We start from the raw sequence: 5,994 nt of genomic DNA on the forward strand, positions 1-5,994 counted from the left end.
CTAGTACCAATACCCCCAATACCCATAAATAATTGGGGCACCCTGCGATTGAGTCAGGAAATGACTGCGGCAAAAGGCAAATATTTGTGAGCTAGGAGACAATTGCGAAAGGAGGCAAATAGTAAAGGATGAAACTGTGAAGAGAAGAGAGAACGTGATGGATTGTAACAATGTAAATAAACTAAGATAAAAAGTATAAAAAAGGCCATCGAGCTTTGCTCGGGGGCGGTCAGAGAGGGCAGTAGTCAGAGCGTGACTAGTGACTGACTCTCTGACTGTCACAACTTTTCTTTGCAAATAAAAGTTTAACTTCTTGAGTAATCTTCTGCTTCTCCTGGTCATCTATCTATTCCGGGTAACCACGACAAATTTGGCGTCACAAATAGGATCGGAAAGAGATCCATAAGAAAAGAACGAAAAATCAAGGACACTTCCTAGTCCCTAGGGGACCCCCACGAGACCAGCAGAGTAAAGGGTGACGACCCAGAAAAAGATAAGCGCTTTCGCTGTTAATTCGGACCAAAACTCTGTAGGGTGTGGGAGGTCTCCGGATGCAGAAGTGTTAAACGATTGTCAAAGGGTCTTTCCAATCCAAAGAATCTGGAATAAATTTAAATTAAAGGAGACTCGGAGGATTGATCAAGAAAACTGCGCAGTGGGGCGAGTAGAATAGAAATTGATTAAAGTAAAATTCCACGTGGTGTTTGTAAGTCCCTGTGGCTACCTCCTCACAGGAGACGAGGGTCTGAACGGACAGGGCAGAAAGTCCCCGTGGATACCGCCTCGCAGGAGACGAGGCTCTGAACAGGCAGGGCAGAAAGTCCTCGTGGATACCGCCTCGCAGGAGACGAGGGTCTGAACGGAGGAGGTGTAAAGGAAAGTTCTGCGGATACTGCCCTAGGAAGGGGCCTGCACGGACAGAAGAGGTAAGAATTTTTGATATATTGGATAAGATTAAATAATACAAAAGCCGGCAAATTGTGTAGTAAAATTATAGAGTTAGGTGTAGAAGTAGTATAGGAAACAATAGCGCTAACAAGTGAGTTGTCAGATTCTGAGAAACACCATGTAAAACAACATGACGGGAAAAGGAACTGCGGTTGAAATATTAAGTAAAAAATTTCCAGTATCTAGAAGTGATATCACAAAAATTTCGGAAAAATGGGAAATGAGAACTAAAGATCTAGTTACGAAATGGCCAAAAGAGGGGTTAATAAAAAACTACAAACCAAAAGACAAATCTGAAAAAAGGAACCAGAAGAGGGAGCAGGAGGCAGAGATACTAAAACATTTAAGGACGGAAGGAGAAAAGTTGAGAAAAGCATATCAGGCGTCATTAGAGTGTGCAAGGAAACCAGACAGACAGCTTCCCATAACAGGGTAGGAGAGAAAGTCGACTTTATTTCCGGACTTAAAAGAGGTAAAAAATCCCCCTCCCTATCCAGACCAAGGGAATCCAAAATAGCGCCCAATAATGAAAGGAATGGTGGGGGTACAAGAGGAAGTAGAATTTTATGATGATCAGTGGCAAATAACGGAAATCAGAGAGAGAGAAGGGAGGAAGAAAAGGGAATGTTGCAGCAGCAAAGGAGGAAATGGACAAGCAAAGGTTAGAACTACAGGAAGAGAGTAGGAAATTGCGGGAGGACAGAGAACGTAGGGAGTTCGAGGAATTCCGGACGTATAAAAAGTACGCTGAGCTACGTACGAAAAGGGGACAGGAAAAAACAGGAGGCCAAGGGAGAAAAGAAACCCCGACAGAATCGGGGTAGCAGAAAATAGAGATAGAATCAGGATCAGAGACTGATGAGGAATTGGACAGTGGATCAATAAGCCAGTGCCCGGAGGGAGGAAGCGGAGTGTATCCACTGTTAGTGAAAGGAGCAGGACAGAAACAGTACATTCCTTGGGGAACTCAGGACCTGGAAGTGCTGATAAATAAATTACCCAGTATATACGAGGGAGCGGGTAAATGGATTAGAGCCTTTGAGGACGAGACCACAGGACGTTTACTGGCAATGGGTGACTTGAAGGCACTACTGGTAAAGGTGGTGGGAACCTCGAAAATCAGAGAACTGATGATTTCAGCTGGCTTAACGAATGTGGCAGACAACCCAAATGTTGATGGAAGTGGTTTTGACCGAGTGAGGCAAAGGGTATGGAGGGCCCTCAGAGACTGCTATCCACCTAAAGTGGACCCCAAATCTTTAAAAGGGGATCCACTGGGAGAGACTGAAAACCCGGCAGCATACTTAGAAAACCAGTTGGAAAAGTGGAGAATGGAAACAGAGCAAGAGGTGGAGGGCAACCAGTTGATGACCACATTGCTTCGGACTGCTATTGTAGATGCAATGCTCACCCCCAACCCTCCAAGTCTAGTCCAGACTCGAGGAGGTGGTAGGGCTGACGTCAATGTCCCGCCAAGAATTTAGGGACCACGTTGTCCACACAGTCGAGAAATACCGAAAAGACAGACAAAAGCTGATTGAGCAGCAGGAGGAGGTGCAAAGAAAGCTGACACAGATGCAGTATTACTTATAACTGATAATTCTGTAGCCTAGTACCAGGACTCCCAATGCCCACAAATAATTGGGGCACCCTGCAATTGAGTCAGGAAATGACTGTGGCAAAAAACAAATGGTTGTGAGCTAGGAGACACTTGTGAAAGCAGGCAAATGGTAAAGGATGAAACTCTGAAGATAAGAGAGAACATGATGGATTGCAGCAATGTAATTAAGCTAAGAAAAAAGGTATAAAAATGCCCTCGAGTAAGCAGAAGATTACTCAAGACGTTAAACTTTCATTTGCAAAGAAAAGTTGTGACAGTCGGACAGACAGTTATTCGTCACGCTCTGACTACTGCGCTCTCTGACTGCCCCCGACAACTCCAAAAGCATTGCGGGAATCAGTGAAGATGTTGGCGACTTTGTCCTTGGCTAAAATACAAGCTCTGGTCAGGGCAAAGAATTCTGCATTTTGGGCAGAGACTGGGAGTTGCAAAGATGCAGACTCCACAACATGGGAGTCGTTTACTTTGGCGTTGCCGCAAAGGCGGGTTCCCTGTTCATAAACGGAGGAACTACTGTCGACATACAGGTTTAAGTCTGATGACTGGAAGGTTCGGACGGGGCGCAGTCAAAAAGTGGTTACTCATTAAACAGTCATGTAGTGGATCTGCAAGATCCTCCAGTGGGGCCTCTAGAAAGGTGGCAAGTTAATGGTGGTGCAGCAGGCAAAAGTGAGGAGTGGGTTATTCAGGAGCTCTACCTCATATCTGTTTAAGCGGACCGGGGTTCGGTTTTGCCTCAGGAGTGCCGTTACGGTATGGGAGGAATAAACAACTACTGTCTGTTGCAGGATTATATTGGAGGGTGCTGTTACAAGGGAATAGATGGCTGGAAGCTTCTGTGAGCACGGCGGGAGCACCTTGGAACCTGAGACCAGCCGAGTGGAGTAATATGCCACCGGTCTTTTTGTATCCCTATGGGTTTGATTAAGGTCGGCTGCAGCGCAGTCCGCCAGAACATTCACAAAAAGCGGAGATGCGCGGTCATATGGAGTGCGTCTCGGGCCGCGGCGATGGCAAGGGCCTCCTTGAGCTTGTTAAAGGCCTCCTTTTGTTCAAAAGGCCTCCTTTTGTTCAAAAGGTCCCACGGACTGGCTTGAAGCCAGGGGTGTCAGGTGATTAGTAAGGACAGTCAGGTTAAGTAGCCATTGCCTGCAGAAATATACTAAACCTAGGAAGGCGCGCATACCCTTCGGGTTAGCGGGCGGTGGGGTAACAATGATGGGTGCAACACGTTCAGGAGTGAGCCGCCGCTCAGTAGTACTTCAGAGGGTGCCCAGAAATTTCACCTGAAGCTCGGTTCGTTTTACTTTCAGTGGAGGTGTTCCATATCCCCAAGAATGGAGTGTTTTAAGTAGTTGATTGGTGTCCGCGATGTTGACGGGATCCGGGGGCTTGCCAATAAAAGGTCATCGACATACGGGACAACGGTGGATTTGTCAGAAAGTTGCAACCCTTGGAGTTGTTTATGCAAAACTTGGGAAAAATAGTCGGAGAGTGTATAAAATCTTGCGGGACGCACGTCCAGGTGGATTGCTGAACTTGGAAGGTGAAAGCAAACAGGTACTGCGAGTCGGGAGATAGGGGAATTGCAAAAAAAGCACGCTGCAGGTCCAGAATAGTAAAAATTCAGGAATCGGCAGGGATGCTGCTGAGAATGGTGGCTGGGTTCGGGACCACGAGATGTAGTGGTTCCACTATCTCATTGACCTTAATCAGATCTTGTACAAGGCGTCATTCCATCCGTCCGGGTTTGGAGACGGGTAAAATGGCGGTGTTTCAAGGTGATTGGCAAGGAATCAGAATGCCCTGTTTGCAGAATGAATCTACTAAATGGGCTATTCCGTCAACTGCCTCTCTTCGAAAAGGGGTACTGTGGGGCGGAAGGCAGTTGTGCTCCCGGTCTTACTGGGATTTGGACCGGGGTCACTGGGGTGAATCCTACCTCAGCTTTCGACGCGACCCATAAATCGGGGGTTGACTCATCTGAAGGGAGTCGGTGGGTATGATGGTGGCGTGAACAGCCTGTCACCGAGAAAGGGGTGAGGTAATAAGTCAGGGTCCCTTCTGGAAGAGTCTGGGGAACCCGGTAAAGGCATGTTTCTGCCTGTGCCTCAAGCCAGTGGGCGGGGAATCCCAGCTCCTTCGGTTTATGACCCTCATTAACTGACAGGGTAATGTGAGGTGACATCAAGCCTGATTGTTTCCACAATTCATTAGGCACTTCAACTAAACGTTCTGCCCGCTCCTTACCCACTACTTCCCTTAAAATAGTGACAGTCACCATGCTAATCAGGAAGAGAGCATACAACCCTTATGGCTCTCTTGAGACCCTGTGGGGTCATAAGCTAGCGTCACGTGGCGATCAGGGATTTTCCAGCATGGGTCAAAATTTCCGTTCGTGAAGTCCACCGTCCACCACTGTGGAGGCTGGTGAATCCAGAGGACCCCATGGGGTTTAGGGCCTGTAATGGTAATTCCTTCATCCAGGCGTTGTATTTTGAGTCAGAGGGAGCAGAGCAGGTCTCTCCTGGTTTGGGGTTACTGCGAATTGGATCAGACATTAACGATCTCCCAACTTCACTTGTAAACGTTCAGTTAAGGGGTGGGATCTTTCCTGTCCCTCCAGCTCGCTCAATGTAACTGACGCCGGGGGGTCAAGTCTGCCGATGGTGGTAGTGGGGGCAGTCCCGCCGCCAATGGTCAGGTGCGCCACAAAGATAGATCGCCGGTGCAGGTTGTCGAGGTCCACTGGGTCCTGAGTAATTACCAGAGGGTGGTGGTGGCTCACAAGAGGTCCCGTACGATGGGGCTCTTGCGTCGTTTGGGAACAGCAGCTATCCTTTACCAGGCCGGTCAACGCCTCCTGGAACGCAAAACTGCCATTCCATTTGATATCCCATATTACAGAAGCAGGGAGGTCGGGGCCGAGGGGGTCTCTGTACCATTTCCTGTTTTACTTTTGTGGCTTCCGAATAGCAACCGTTACTCCAGAAGTGGACTGATGTTCTCCTCATGACTTGTTGTGTATGGTCAGGCCAATTCGTGTTATTAGTGCGGATAGCTGACGCCACTCCCTCAGGAATACATCGTAATAGGAGGGCGTTAAAATGGGGGGAGGCATTGCCTTTGTTGTCGGCATCGTCACCCGCATAGGTACGGTAAATTGAGCAGAACTGGTCCCAAAAATCTGGGCCGTCCTCACCCTGTTTCGGTCGGCATTCTAAAACCTCAGTTATGTCAATTGGCTGTTGGAGGGTTTTGCGAAGGGCAGTTCTAATGGTGGTTACCTGGTCCTGAGGCCGGACGGCGGCCTGAAAGGCTGTCCAGTCCGCATAGTTTCCCAGGTGTTCTTTCCACCTTTCCGCCTCATTAGTTGGAAGGGTCATGCAGCAAAACTGAAAAGGTCTTGGGGGATGGCTTGGTAC

This window comes from Pristis pectinata, chromosome 17 (genome assembly GCF_009764475.1).
Source record: "Pristis pectinata isolate sPriPec2 chromosome 17, sPriPec2.1.pri, whole genome shotgun sequence".
Classification (NCBI taxonomy): domain Eukaryota; kingdom Metazoa; phylum Chordata; class Chondrichthyes; order Rhinopristiformes; family Pristidae; genus Pristis; species Pristis pectinata.